Raw genomic sequence first — 15,978 nt, 5'->3', positions numbered from 1 at the left:
GGTTTGAGCCTTTGGCTCTGATCCAGCAGAAGGTTGTGGTCTGTTCTCATGGAGACCAGGACACTTCATGGAAGGTTTGGCTACCTCAGTAGCCAAAGGGAGAGCTAAACGGAACCTCCATGCAAAGGGACAGTCTACCACTAAATACCAGAGGCTGGATGGGCGGCATTGCCTTCAGGCTGTTTGTGGTCTTCTCGGCCAGCTGCTGTTATGACTGATACCTGACGAGGCAGAGACGGATCTTGCCCAGGAAAACCCCTCCCACCCCCAAGGAGCAATGGCAGTCCCCTCTCGGAAAAGCCCATTCCATCCCCCAGCTCTTTCCACCACGACGCCTAGAAACTTGCCCTTGCTTGGGCAACCAAGGGGACGGCCCAGACTCGGAGGAAGCTGAACTCTCTGCCCTGGCTGCCACCTCTGCCTGGCGCTTGGAGCCCTGCCTGGGGGAAAACGCTGACGTCTGCAGCAGCAACGTGGGTGGGGTGCTGAAGCGCTGCTGCTGGAGGAGGGAGGCAGGCAGCATTTAACCCTCTGAGGCAGGCAGGCAGGGTGTGTGTGTGGGGCCACTGGCAAGCCCTTGCCCTGCCCAGGAGCCAGGCCCCTTCCCCCATCCAACTCGGGGCCTCCTGGACCTCTCGCACCCGACCCCCCCACCCTGGAAACACCCCGGCGGGATGGGGGGGGGACTTCCTTTGCTCAGCAACTTCTCCTTCCCCCGCTGAAAAGGATAAGTCCCTGGGCTCCGACCAGCAAGCTTTTCCTGGCGCGGGGCTGCCAACAAGCAGACCTTTTCCCCAGCCTCTCAGGAGAGAGAGGCCCGAGAGCAGACGCCAAGGATAGGACTCAGTGGCAGCGGCCTCCTGGGCTCGCGGGGCACCAGGTCTGCCCGGTGGCCTACAGGGACTGAGGGCAGCCGCCAGGTGGGGGGGAGAGGGAGGGGGGACCTGGCTGGCTTGCCCCCCGGCCACAAAGGCTTGCCCAAACGCTTCCCCGCGCAGTGGGGCTCAGCCCTATTTCCCCGGCTGCCTTCGAGGCAAGCCGGGAAGTCTCGGGATCTGCCGGCCTCTCTGGGCAAGGAGGGGCAGAAGGCGCAGAGGCCTTGGTTACAAGGAGTGTGCAGGCGGCGGCTCCCCCGGGACAGCCCAGCCAGCCAGCCAGTTCACTCGAGGCGCCGGCTGCCGACACCGCCGTGCCAATTTACCGGGCCACCAGAGTGCCCTGCTGGAGACCCAGCTGGCTTGCCTCCGCAGGGGCGGGGCCCACAGCTGGCTTGCCTCCGCAGGGGCGTGGCTGGCGTGGCAGGGCCTCCGCAGGGGCGGGGCCCACAGCTGGCTTGCCTCCGCAGGGGCGTGGCTGGCGCGACACCCGCCCGGGGATACCGCCGCGCTAGAAAGGCAGCGGGAGAGCAGCCTGCCCCCACCCCAGCGCCCGGGCTCAATTCCCCACCCCGCAAGGGAACAGGGGCAGAAGGGTCCTAGTCAGATCTCCAAAGGTCTGCCCACAGGCCCATCCGGAGGGCTCGTCGCCTCCTTTTCTCCCGAGCCGGCCCCGATGCAGAAGGAGACAACCCGGCCGTGGAGGGGGGGGGAGGAGGAGGAGGAGGAGGAGGAGGAGGAGGAGGAGGAAGGCAGCTCGGCTCAGCTCTTCCCTTTGCAAGCGAACCAGTCGTTCAGTGCAAAACAGCCAGGAGGCTTGGGGGGGGGGCGTGCCCAAGGAAGGAGCCAAAGGAGGGCGGCTGCAGGGTCAGATGGCAGGGCCCCCCCCCCCCACGGCTCGCCACTAATAGGCACCTCCTCGGCGTGCTGCAGGCGCTCATTAGCGGCACTTGGAGCTGTGCAATGCCCGGAGGGGGCCAGGGCTCCAGACTGCTTCGTGCGCAGCCCCCGGGATGCCCTCCGCAGAAGACCGGGGCTGGGAGAACCTGCTGGGCACAGAGGGATGTGGGGCAGCGGCAGCGAGGGGTCCACTCGGAGGCGGAGCCCGAGTCACGGCCTCTGTGCAAGCAGGCGGCCCGGGGATCCATCTCTGCAGACCTCTCCAGGAGGCCTCCATAGAGGACCGAGTTAACGGGGGGGGGGGGGGGGCTGTGGATAGGAACACAGGAAGCTGCTTTCGACTGAGTCAGACCATTGGTCTATCTAGCTCAGTACTGACTACCCACACTGGCAGCGGCTTCTCTGCAGGCAGGAGTCTCTCTCAGCCCTACCTGGAGATGCTGCCAGGGAGGGAAGTTGGAGCCTTCTGGATGCAAGCAGGCAGGCGCCCTTCAACAAAGGAACATAGGGAGCTGCCATATACCGAGTCAGACCATTGGTCTATCTAGCTCAGTATTGTCTTCACAGACTGGCAGCGGCTTCTCCAAGGCCACGGGCAAGGATCCTCTCTCCACCCTATTTTGGAGATGGTGCCAGGGAGGGAACTTGGAACCTAGATGCTGTTCCCAGAGCAGCTCCATCCCTGGGGGCGGGGGCAGGGGATTATTTTACAGTGATCTCACATCAAGTCTCCCATTCATATGCAACCAGGGCGGACCCTGCTTAGCTAAGGGGACAAGTCATGCTTGCGCCCACCAGACCAGCTCTCCTTCCCCTGAGTTATGGCCCAATCCCCCAAGGGGAATCTCTTCCAGGGCCCACACATGCAATCTCCCATTCGAATGATTCGCAGGGCAGACTCTGCTCAGCAAAGGGGACCATTCTTGCTTGCTGCCACCAGACCAGCTCTCCTCTCAATGGGGCCCAAGGTCTATCGCACCCAACCCCCTGCTTCCCACAGAGGCCATCTGGCCATTTCCAGGAAGCAGGCACATGAAGGGGGGGTCGCTTTCCCCTTGGGGCCTGTAGCACCCAAAGGCCTTCGGGGCGAGCTGGAGTGCCACCCCGGAAGAAGCATACAAAGGCTGCCACACACCTGAGCCCTCTGGCATCAGCCCTCCAAGATAGTCGGAGTCAAAATAAGCGCATAGGGAAAGCATCGGAACCTTTTACCGAACACATACACACCACCGATATTTATATACTACCATTCGACCAAAGTTCTCAGAGCGATTTACATAGAAAAACAAATACATATTTGCCCTCCAAAACAAGAACGAAACAGCCTAGCTGTCCTTTCCAGGCACTCAAAGTGCACTATGAATGCTGCTCACAACAGCCCTGCAAGGTAGAGTGACACCCCCTTTCCCTGCAGTAGAGGAATTTAGGACCCAGGGAGGGAGAGAAGCAGCTGCGAGCAGATGGCCAGGGTGAGATTCGAAAGGACACAATGCGTATTGAGATCTGTACACCAAGTACATAAACATCACACAGATCCCAACACACTTAATTTAATGTAACGCTACAGCAGGGACAACTCATGTTATATATGAATCATATATACAAGGCTGCTGCAACTATAAATAAATGAATGCAAAAAATCAACTTGTCACGAAATCCGCATATACTGTAAAGCCCCACACCAACAATATATCCCTTAAACTATAATGCCCTTATACAAATCTATAATCTATAAGGGTATTATAGTTATGTATAAGGGCATTATAATTACATTATAATGCCCCAATACAAATCTATGGTGTGGCCACATCTGGAGTACTGTGTACAGTTCCGGACACCATATCTTAAGGAGGACATAAGAACATCAGAGCAGCCCTGCTGGATCAGGCCCAAGGAAGCCCATCTAGTCCAGCCTAGTGGCCCACCAGATGCCGCTGGAAACCGACAGGCGGGAGTCGAAGGCATTCTAGAACTGGAGAAGGTGCAGAAGAGGGCAACCAAGATGACTGAGGGACTACAGCACCTTCCTTAGGAGGCAAGGCGACAGCATCTGGGGCTTTTTAGTTTGGAAAAGAGGTGAATACAGGGAGACATGATATATAAAATTATACATGGAGTAAAGAGAGTGGGTAGAGAAATTTATCTCCTTCTCTCACAACACTAGAACCAGGGGTCATCCCATGAAACTGAAGGCCGGGGAATTTAGGACCGACAGAAGTAAGTTCTTTTTCACGCAGAGAGCTGGTCTGGTGGTAGCAAGCATGACTTGTCCCCATAGCTAAGCAGGGTCTCCCCTGGTTGCATCTGAATGGGAGACTTGACGTGTGAGCACTGCAAGATATTATTACCCTCAGGGGATGAAGCCGCTCTGGGAAGAGCAGAAGGTTTCAAGTTCCCTCCCTGGCAGCATCTCCAAGATAGGGCTGAGAGAGATTCCTGCCTGCAACCTTGCAGAAGCCGCTGCCAGTCTGTGAAGACAATACTGAGCTAGATAGACCAATGGTCTGACTCAGTATATGGCAGTTTCCTATGTTCCTATGGCGTAATTAGCCTATGGAGTTCTCTGCCACGGGATGTGGTGACGGCCATTAGCTTGGCTGGCTTCAAAAGGGGCTTGCATAAATTCGTGGAGGTCAGGTCTATCCATGGCTTATGGTCTGGTGGCTATAGGCTACCTCCAGCCTCAGAGGCAAGATGCCTCTAAATACCAGCTGTTGGGGAGCAGCAGCAGGAGAGAGGGCATGGCCTCACCTCTTGTCTGTGGGCTTCTCAAAGCCATCCAGTGGGCCACTGTGGGAAACAGAATGCTAGAATGGACTGGATGGGCCTTGGGCCTGATCCAGCAGCAGGGCTGGTCTTATGTTCAGATTTTTGTAAACATAACAACTGGATCCAACTGCTCCACTTCATACGAAGTCCACATGTACGTAGCACGAAGTCCACCATGGTGACCTCAGTTTCGAATTATGTTCTAAATCAAGTGGAGAGATGTAGAATCTTTTAGAGAGATCCATTTGATTTACAATGTCCAGGATGAGAACCAGGGGCTCTCCCATTCAGAGCTCAGTTTCCCCACAGCCACTGTGCTGCATCAGCCAGGAACTGGATGACCGGCTGCCAGCTGATAATGGCTTCCTCTTTTTCCTCCTCCAGGCCGATCCCTGTACCACAAGCACATGCCTGGGAGCACAAGCAAGCACGCCAGCCAAAATTCTTAGGGACTAGCATCTTTGCTAGTGAGCACACAGCTTGTGCAAGTGATTCTTCATCATCATAATCATCATCATCAATTTTATTACGGCCGTTGGCCAGCAGGCAAGTGATTCTTGAGAGCCCCAAGTTTCACATGCCTCCTTTGCAAGGCTGTTACGATTCTGTATGGCTGACAACACACAAACACAGCTGCGTGAACTGGTAGGGATTGTGAAACTTCAACGGGGTGGAGGAGCTGCTTCCCGGCAGTCACTTGAGGCCATGGTGCTCCTTTCACTGTGCAGCGAGGAGAGACGCGCCTCTGAGTCGTGTGTCAAAATCAGAGGCTTGAATGTGCAGGGTATGGAGTTTAGCCCTGTTCTGGGAGACTGTTTTTAAATGAACAGCTCCTGGACGGGAAACCTTGGACTGGTGTGTGTGTGTGTGTGTGTGTGTGTGTGTGTGCGCGCATGCGCACGCTAAGGGTTCTAGGAAGTTGAAAATAAAGAACAAAAACTTCCAGGATCCCACCATCAACCACAAATGTTGCAAGCCAGGCAAATATGTAAATGCGCTACCAAATACGTGCAGGTTGTTGTAGGATTTGACTGGAGGGTGTGCAGGTGGAGAGGTGTTATTCCAATCCATGCCAAGCTTGCAAAGCATGCTTGCAAAGACAGCAAGAATCCTTTGCTGGATCAGACCAGAGGTCCACCTAGCCCAGCAACCTACTTGCCTATTTTTCTATGTAGACTGATTCAAGAACTTTTGTTGAAAAGCGATATATAAATATTTGCTATAGTCGTATAGTAGCAGCAGCCGCAGCCACCTGTCTCCAACAGAGGACAGGTGGATGCCTCTGGGAAGCCCACAAGACAGACATGAAGGCAGGAGTTTGCCCCTGCAACTGGTAGACTGCCTCTAAACATGGGGGGTCCACCTAGCCATATCATGCCTAATACCCACTGGAGTCTTAGCCTCCTCAGGGAATGCCTCTAATCCCCTTCTAAAGCCATCTAAAGACCAGCAGCCAGCAGCATACCTTGTGGCAGACAGTTCCACACGCTGTTTATCAATTGCATGAACAAGTCTGTTCTTTTTTCAGCCCTGACTCTTCGGCTAACTTTTGCCAGCACCACCACCAGCTCTCCTACATCCTGCCTCATCTTAGAAGGAAAACAAGGTGGTGGGCGTCTTCCATGAGGGTTCTCGCTGGCAAGGGCCTTTGCAACCGCAACCCACCGCCCAGTACCCTCCTGTGAAGTAGGCCCGCCAAACACCCCTGTCTTGGAAAGAGAAAGTGGACTGGCTTGTGCTGTCCTGATGATCCATCCCAGAGAAGAGACCCCGGCCTGTTCTCCCGCCTCCAGACCACCTTGGCGCTCTGCTGTTAGAAGAACACGCAAACCACACCCATTGGCCCCAAATCCACAGCGTGCCTCCTTTAAACACATCAAAACCAGGCTGGAAGGGGCCGTGGCTTTCGTTGCTTGGCCCCGCTGTTGACAGACTCCTCGGGGGAAACTTGGACGCCAGTGCCGGACTATATTTTCGCTCCCTGTTTGTTATCCCAGGCTGGCTCCCCAGTTCCAGCTGGGCTGGACACAGCAGGCGTCTGCTGTTCCAGGATTACAGACTGGATTGTGCCCACCAACCCGTCAAGCTACTTCTGAGAAGGAAAACAGAGTCAGACAGAGAGAGAGAGCGCGCGCGCATGCATGCATGCGTGCAACCAAGCTGACTTGCCCTGCAGACGCTTCACAGATCCCACCTCTTTCTGTCTCCGGGACCCTCCATGGTGATGAAAACTAGAAGGGAGGGGAGTGAACTCCGCCCCCCCTCGCCCCACCAGCCAAGAGTCCTGGTTCAGACTGCAGGCGAGGGCTCGCAGGATGAAGCACGTCCAGAGGAAGCCAGGGTGGCAGAGGGCGGCCCCTTCCCCTGACCCGCTGGTCTTCAGCATGCAGAGGGGAGTGTTCTGCCCCACCAAAACTCAACACATTTCCCAGACTGGCATCGCCCAAGGCTAGCCTGCTGACTGGGCAAAAGAGACACCTTTTCAAGTGGCAATTCTCTTACATTGAGCAGGGGGAGAGCAACTGGCCCTGCCCAACCCCAGCACAGCATCCCTCCAGCAGCTGCTGCGGGTATGTGCCTTATGTTTGCTTTTAGAGCGTGAGCCCTTTGGGGACAGGGGGACGCCTGATTTCTGTATTCTTTATTTTTCTATGTAAACCGCTTTGAGAACTTTGGTCGGAAAGCGGTATATAAATAATAGTACTAGTAGCATTAGCGATATAGGATGATGCTGAAAGGCATCACCTCATGCTGAGTGGGAAATGGCAATGGTCAACCCCTCCTCTATTCTACCAAAAGAAAACCACGGGGCTCTGTGGTCGCCAGGAGTTGACACCGACTCGACAGCACAACTTTACTTTAGCAGCCGCAGCCTCCGCCAGGGTTGGGGTCGAGTCAAAGGGCAGCTAGGAGAGGTGCCTCGCTGGTCCTTCTTAGGCTGGGCAGAGGGAGAGACAGATCCGCATGGGACCCAGGATCCCAGCCTGCGTCAGAAGGGAAAGCGGCTTTCTTTCTTGTGAGTTTCCTTGTGTGGGGTTTTAAGCACGTGGTGGGGGGAGGACTGGGGAGGGGGCAAGGCGCATCCTGCAGGATCAGGCCAGAGGTGCACCTAGTCCAGCACCCTGTTTCCAATGGGGGGCAGCCAGATGCTGTAGGGGAGCCCACATGCAGGGCAGGGAGGCCACAGCCCTAACCCATGACCTGATCCTCAGCTACTAGTATGGAGAGGCAGACTGCCATGAAACATGGAGGTTCCATTTATTTTCTGCCAAGCCAGCAGTCACCCAGGTTTGATGTCTGCTGCCCTTAGTGGCTTCCGAAATGCACACCACAGCCTTAGCCGAGATCTGCCAATCACTTCTGCGGGGGCAGAAGAGTTGCTTGGCTTGCAAGAGACCCACAGTTTGGTCCCTGTCAGATCCCATTAAAAGGGTGATAGGGCTGGGAGAGGGCCTTCCCCCCAAGCCTGCCTCTGCCCGAGACCACGCTACACAACAGAGATTCAAAAGAAGGCACCTCCTGATGTGAGCAACTTCATTTTTTAAAAAAATCAATTTATATACTACCCTTCCTAAAGTGGCTCAGGGCAGTTTACATTAAAATCAAAGAACGCATAATAAAATTAAAAACGTTTAAACCAGATTAAAATTAAAAACTAAACACTATTAAAAGCCAGGCTAAAGAGACGGGTCTTTAAGGTTCTCCTGAAGGCCTCCAAGGGAGAGAACTCCCTCCGCCCCCAATTTCCATGGGGAGTGTGTTAATAAAGAAATAAGAAATGTTTTAACCACTTCCTCTCTTGTCTCCTCCAAAAGCAACAGCTTATACATCTTAGAAACTAATTTTTCATCGTTTTCACACAGCTCCTTCTCAAATCTCGACATCTGATCCTCAAATCCAACTGTAAGATCCTTCTTATAGATTTCATTTAACTGATGGTACTGAAGTGGTTAAAACGCCTATGATAAAATGGGCTCAAGATGTGGGTCATAATATAGATATGGCAGCTTAGGAAAAATTACGGAAAATGGATTTAAAGTTCACTGCATGTTATACTTTAAAAGAAAATTATTATAAGATGATGTACAGGTGGTATTTGACACCCAAAAAATTAGCATTAATGTATAAAAATGTTCCAAACAAATGTTGGAAATATGGACATTGTGAAGGAACTTTTTTTCATATGTGGTGGTCTTGCGGGAAGGCAAAGGCCTTTTGGGATATGATATATAATGAGTTGAAGAAAAATTTTAAAATAATATTTCCTAAGAGGCAAGAATCTTTCCTGCTGGGAATAACGCAAGAAGAGTTTTCCAGAAGAAACTTAACATTTTTTATGTATGCAACCATGGCGGCCAGAATAGTATATGCGCAGAAATGGAAGGATAATGAATTGCCCTCAAAAGTAGATTGGTTGATAAAAATTTTGGAATATGCTGAGATGGCAAAACTTACAGTACTGATAAGGGATGAAAACTTGGAATGTTTTAAAGAAGATTGGAAACCATTCTTACTATATTTAAAGAACTATTTTTCTAATATGGACCTTTCAGCAGGGTTTGAAATTTAGTAATAATAGCAGGTTGGGTAGAGTAAAATCGAGTTTGCAATGTGTAGGATATATGTTTTGAATTACTATAGCAATGGTTGACTTGTATAGTTATAATGAATAGCGCAGATTGGTGAGCGGGAAGTCAATATTTACTTAATTAGATGTAACGGGATTGTTAAGATATTGTAAAAACCAATAAAAATTTTAAAAAGTGAAAAAATAAAGAAATAAGAAACGTTATTTGCTAGCTGCCCCATAACAAATTGTTCTCTGGGCGGCTTACAACACAACCTGGGGGCGGCAACTGAGAAGGGCCCGATTCCAGGTCGCCAATGGATGAACTGGTGGCACCTGAAGACGGACCCCTCCTGAGGACCTTCGCGAGCAGCGGGGATCTTGTAAGGAAAGGGCCTTCCCCAACGCCAAACTTCATGCATTCCAGGATGTAGGTCAGCTCTGGGGACGTCCTCCAGGAAGCTCACCCGCAAATCATTACGGAGCTTGCAAGCAGAAAAACCTATTCACAGAAAGCAACACCAATCCGCGAAGAGCAGAGCGGGGAGGAAAAGCCCGCCCGCTATGCGCAAGAGAGACCCAACGTCTTCCTAGCGGCATGGCCAGGTCTGGTCCCGCACAGCTGGGGAACGGCCCTGCTCTTCTTCCCAGAACGGCCCAGTGCGTTCCCAGGGCTTCCGGTCCGCCAGAGCGGCTTCCGGCTGGCTCCGTCCTCGCCGATGTCCACCTCGCCTCTCCGCCACTAACGCTAGAGAATCAGGACACGCACCGTGAGGGAGCCTAGGCATGCTGGGCCGGCCTGGTCCCCTCCGAGGACCAGCTCTGCCCCCTCCCAAGTTGGATGCCTCACAGGCAGCGGGGTGTCGGAAGCAGGCAGCTTTCCTCTATGGGAAGAGAGCTGGTCTTATGGGGAAAGGTCAAGTGTGCCGTCGAGTCAGTGTCGACTCCTGGCGCCCACAGAGCCCTGTGGTTGTCTTGGGTAGACTACAGGAGGGGTTGACCATGGCCTCCTCCCGCGCAGTATGAGACGATGCCTTTCAGCATCTTCCTATGTCGCTGCTGCCCGACAGAGGTGTTTCCCAGAGCCTGGGAAGCATACCGGCGGGGATCCGAACCGGCAACCTCTGGCTTGCCAGTCAAGTCATTTCCCCTTATGGCAGCGAGCAGGAATTGTCCCCTTTGCTAAGCAGGGCCTACCCTGGTGTGCATCTGAATGGGTGACTACAAATGTGAGCACTGCAAGCCAGAGGTTCCCCACTTGAGGGGCTCCAGGTGTGGCTGAACAACTCCCATCAGCCCCCGCTCAATTTATTGTGGCTGGAGATGACAGGACCTGTACTTCAGCCAAATCTGGAGGCCCCCCCCCCGGTTGCGAACCGCTGCGGAAAGTGACTGGGTCTGCTCTGGGAAGAGCCCCTGCCTGCTTGCATGCAAAAGGTTCCACATCCCTCCCTGGCAGCATCTCCAAGATAGGGCTGGGAGAGACTCATGCCTGCAACCTTGGAGAAGCTGCTGCCAGTCTGGGTAGACAATACTGAGCTAGATGGAACAGTGGTCTGACTCAGTATATGGCAGCTTCCTATGTATGTTCCGGGCAAAAGGTTCTGCTTTGCAGGTAAAGCGGCTGCACATGGCAACGCGGCCCAAGACCCCACCACATTAGCCTCTCCTTTCCAGCCGGCTTCCCACTCACCCCCAAGCCCCAGCAAAAGCAACCATCCATGCTTGGCAGGACGCTTTGGGACACCTTGCCCAGCCATTCAAAATACCCTCGCCCAACTGCGCTCGCACCCCCTGCCTGAAAAGCCAACCGCCGTGCACAATAGTCTTCTGATGTGCTGCCGAATCCCTTAGCAACTGTGCTCATTTTAGGCAAATTATAGGCAACCCTCCCCACCACCACCAGCCCTCATCGGAAGAGCCAAGGAGACAAAATCTGGAGAGGCAAAATGACACAATCTGAGCAGAACTGCCATTTCGCCTCACACAGATGATCAAGAGTGCTCAGTTATGCAGAGAGATCGATCCACGGAGGACAATGGGGAGATGGAACCTCCATGTCCAGAAGCAGTCTCCCCCCAAATATGAGAGGATGCAAAGGCTACAGGGGGAAGGGGGCTGCCTGCCTTCAGGCCTGGCTTGCCAGACTGGGCAGGAGAAGGGTTAACCAGCGTGGCTGAGGCCTTTGTGAGTGCAAGTCCTCTCCTCCTCTGTGCATTTGTCAAATCCTTTTTTAACGGATTAGTAACATCACTGCACCTTGTAGCAGCAAGTTCCACAGACTAATTCTGCACTGCGTGAAGGACTACCTCGCACCTGTCTTAAGCCTCCTGCTGGTCAGTTCCCTGGGATGACTCCCAGCTGCGAGAGAGGGAGGAAAAGCTCTCTCCAGCCGCTTTCTCCATGTCATCCCTAATTCTGCAAAGCTCTATCGCGTCCTCCCCTGATTGCCTTTCCCCCCTGCCAAGCCCAAAAGGTCCCAATGCGTTTGCTTGTTCTCTCAAAGAAGGTGCTCCAGCCCCCAATCATAGGGGCTGCCCTCTTCTGCTCCTTTCTCCACCCTTCTTGACAGGAGGGGTCCAGAACGGCACATGGGCTTCCGAGCATGACTGCGCCACCGCTGTTATGTCAGGCCACGGTGCGATTGGCAATTCGGTGCCTTCCACAAGCTGGGAAAGTGCTGTGTCACCCGCCTCGTCTTGGCCACCCATGAATCACAAAATGACTAACAGGTATGTGCTGCTGGACCGAAAGCCTGTTGCTTGTCTGCTTTGAGGGGGGACCAGTAACTTCAGGGGAGTCGTCTGTAAGGCGAGGAGGTGTCCGGGAGGAGGTGGAGGAAGGGGCCTGGACCGCTCCGGCACACCAAGGGTCACCATCCAACCAAAGAATCAACCAGCTTTTCAGACGCGGGGTGGCCGTGTCCAGCCAACATTGGCCGTCCTGCTCATGACTCCACGGTCCTTGCCTGGTCCCCATGCCGGGAATTATGGGTGCCTCCCCCTAGCAGGGGCCCCTCCCACAAGAAAGGGGGGGTGCGGATCATGCCCATCGTTCAGGCAAGATGCTCCATGGCAGCAGAAGGACCAACCCTCCGGCCCCCAGCCTCGCACCCCTGCTGGAAAGGGTGCCGGGGGTTTGCTGGCAGGAGGGGGAGCAGAAATGCAGCGCTCTCGCGACATATCCATTTCAGAGCACCACATCCATGGTGCTAAGTGGTGATTTAAGGTTTCAAACAACGTTTTAATGGGGTTCTAAATCTTAAATTCTTGCAATGTCCCCTCTGAGGTGTGCCAAGCTCCACCAGGTGCCAAGCACCATTCAGGAGAATGGGGAAGCCACACCGCTTCACCCTGGCCTCTGACTAGAGATGCAGTGGCTCCTCCCCTCTCGGGCACTGTCTTTTTTTACTGGTTTTATTTTATTTTATTATGTTGTACTTCAATTATGCTTTATGTTGGCTTTATTGTGACCTGCTCTGAGACCTTTGGGTATATAGGGTGGGCTAGAAATGTAATAAATAAATAAACATGCTAAGCTTTTTATTTGTTGCACTGTTCTGTTGTAAACCACCCAGAGGACTTGCATTTTGGGCAGTATACACAGATGTTAAATAAATAAATAATTAGAATAACATGAGGTCTGAGAGGTCTCTGCCCCGAGGGGCTTACAATCTACAGTTCAACATGGGAAGGCAACAAAGGAAGGGGGAGGCATGGGGTGAGCCAGGGAAGAACATTCACCTAAGAGCGCCCGTGAGCTGACATGCAATGATATTTCTGTTTGGGTGCAGCTACGGCCAAGCAGTGGTCGCTCTAGCTTTTCTCATCTCTGTGAGGAATGAGTTTTGTTCCGGGCGGCAGCATCAAGGCGGTGTGTGCGCGCACCGTGTGCATTCAGAGTGGGGCCTTCCTGACTCAACCTGAGCGGGATCTAAAATGAACGGAGCGGACAGCCGAAAACTTGTGAGTGCGCGCGCACGTGCGCACTCCTCCGACGGAACAGTGCGGCCAACCATATTCCGTGGCTGGCGCCGGACAAAGCCACTGAGAGGCAAAGGATTCCAAGGCACCGCAACCCCCCAGGTGAAAATTCCACCGGCGAAACGTGGACCTTGAAATCCCACACCTAAGCGGCAGAATCGGGAGGTGTCACCCAAGCTTTGGGCCCAGCGAGGGGCGCCGGCCTGCAACCCCCGCCCCACACGGCAGCAACACGGGCTAAAGCTGCCACGCCCTCCCCAACCCCAAAGGGAGGTTCCCACCCAGGGTTTCCCAAGGGCCTCGCGCCACTGGCAGTCGGAGGGACGCGGGGTCCCGAGCGAGACACTTCCTTGCCGTGCCGCCTGCCCAGAGACCAGCTCATTGGGGGATGTCACAACCCTGGGCTGCCGGTTATGACAGCCCTTGGCAGAGGCAGGCGAAAGCAGGAGGAGAGGCATCCCGCTGGGGAGGGAGGCAGAGCCACCCAGCTGCCGGAGAGCGCAGCGGAAGGGAGGGAGGCTCCCCGAGGGAAGGCTGGAAAGCCAGCAGGCAGAGGAGGCTTAAGTATAGGGTGGGGCCAGACGGGGATACGGCTCCGGCACAGGTGCCGGCCTCGCCGCTTTGCAGGGGCAAGATCAAGGCACCCATTCGTTGTGCACAGAGCTGCGTGGTGCTTTCCAGTGCTTGGTGACCACCAGGTCAAACTTCTAGGAGGGCATGGCCAGCCTCGGCCCTGACAGCAGAAGCCGGCCGCCGCCGCCACCACTCCCCTAGCTCGACAAGGGTGCCACATGTGTAGGAGGAGAGCTAGTCTTGTGGTCGCAAGCATGACTTGTTCCCTTAGCTAAGCAGGATCTGCCCTGGTTGCACATGAATGGGAGACTAGAAGTGTGAGCACTGGAAGATCTTCCCCTCAGGGGATGGAGCCGCTCTGGGAAGAGCATCTAGGTTCCAAGTTCCCTCCCTGGCGGCATCTCCAAGATCGGGCTGAGAGAGATCACTGCCTGCAACCGTGGAGAAGCCGCTGCCAGTCTGTGAAGGCAATACTGAGCTAGATGGACCAATGGTCTGACTCAGTCTACGGCAGCTTCCTACATTCCTATGTGCCACTGACATGATAAGAACATCAGAACAGCCCTGCTGGATCAGGCCCACGGCCCCTCTAGTCCAGCATGCTGTTTCCCACAGTGGCCCTCCAGAAGCCCACAGGCAAAAGGTGAGGCCAGGGCATGCCCTGCTGCTGCTCCCCTGCCACTGCTATTCAGAGGCATCTAGCCTCCGAGGCTGGAGGTGGCCAATAGCCACCAGACTCCTGTTCCCTCTAACAGGAATTCCCAGATGTTGTGGACTACAGCTCCCAGAATCCCCAGCCAAAGGCCATTGCGGCTGGGAATGCTGGGAGTTTTTAAAATTTATTTTTATTTCATATATATTTTTATATTCTGCTCTTCCTCCAAGGAGCCCAGAACGGTGTACTACATACTTGAGTTTCTCTTTCGCAAGAACCCTGTGAAGTAGGTTAGGCTGAGAGAGAAGTGACTGGCCCAGAGCCACCCAGCTAGTATCATGGCTGAATGGGGATTTGAACTCGGGTCTCCCCGGTCCTAGTCCAGCACTCTAACCACTACACCACGCTGGCTGATAGTTATAGTGAACATCATCTGGGAATCTCTGTTAGAGGGAACACTATACCAGACTAGTAGCCATAGATAGACCTGACCTCCATTACGTTGTCTAAGCCCCCTTTAAAGCCTGCCAAGCTGGTGGCCATCACCACATCCCATGGCAGAGAATTCCATAGTTTAGTTATGTACTGTGTGAAGAAGGCTTCCCTTTGTGAGCCTAAATTTCCAGGCCGTCAGTTTCAGGGGACGCAATTATTCCCTCTAAGAGGGATTCCCGGATGTTGTTGACTACAACTCCCAGAATCCCCAGCTGCACTGGCTTTTGTTTGGGGATTATGCAAGTTGTAGTCAACATCTGGGAACCCCTGTTAGAGGGAACACTGAAGGGACGACCCCTGGTTCTAACACTGTGAGAGAGGGAGGAGAGCTGGTCTTGTGGTAAGTAAAGTAAAGGTGTGCCGTTGAGTCGGTGTCAACTCCTGGCGACCACAGAGCCATGTGGTTTTTCTTGGGAGAATACAGGAGGGGTGGACCATTGCCATCTCCTGTGCAGTACAAAATGATGCCTTTCAGCATCTTCCTAGATTGCTGCTGCCCGATATATAGGAGTTTCCCATAGTCTGAGAAACATACCAGCGGGGATTCGAACCGGCAGCCTCTGGCTTGCTAGTCAAGTCATTTCCCCACTGTGCCATTAGGTGGCATGATAGCAAGCATGAATTGTCTGCCCTTGTTTGCATTTGGATGGGAGCCTGCATGTGTGACCACTGTAAGATACTCCCCTTAGGGGATAGGGCTGCTCTGGGAAGAGCACCTGCCTGCTTGCAAGCAGAAGGTTCAAGGTTCCCTCCTTAGCATCTCCAGATAGGGCTGGGAGAGACTCCTGTCTGAAACATCTGGAGAAGCTGCTGCCAGCCTGTGTAGGCCATACTGAGTTAAATGGACCAATGTCTGACTCAGTAGGTAGCTTCCTATTTGTCCACTCTCTCTACTCCATGCATAATTTTATAAACCTCTATTATGTCTCCCCATAGTCATCTCTTTTTCAAATGGAATAGCCCCAGATGCTGTATTCCTCATAGGGGATTTGGAGGTGTCTCAGGCAGTGCCATACCTGCCTGCAACTGCCCAATCAGGCAGAGGGACGGCCATCTTAAGAGCCGCCGTGGTGCTGTGGACCCCTCAGGGGCTAGCTGGCTGTCTATGGACATCCTGAGAAAGGGGCCAAGTTTGGAGAGCTGCGAAAAATGTCCACAGCC

General features: G+C 53.8%; 1 protein-coding gene across 1 annotated transcript in view; it reads right to left on the bottom strand.

Moving 5' to 3' along the window:
- The window catches only part of ELL (elongation factor for RNA polymerase II), a 49,155-nt gene that overhangs the window by 28,896 nt on the left and 4,281 nt on the right, over positions 1-15,978 (bottom strand). The window lies entirely within an intron of this gene.

The sequence above is a fragment of the Hemicordylus capensis genome, chromosome 2, assembly GCF_027244095.1.
Source record: "Hemicordylus capensis ecotype Gifberg chromosome 2, rHemCap1.1.pri, whole genome shotgun sequence".
NCBI lineage: Eukaryota > Metazoa > Chordata > Lepidosauria > Squamata > Cordylidae > Hemicordylus > Hemicordylus capensis.
This window is presented reverse-complemented; position numbering and strand designations above follow the sequence as displayed.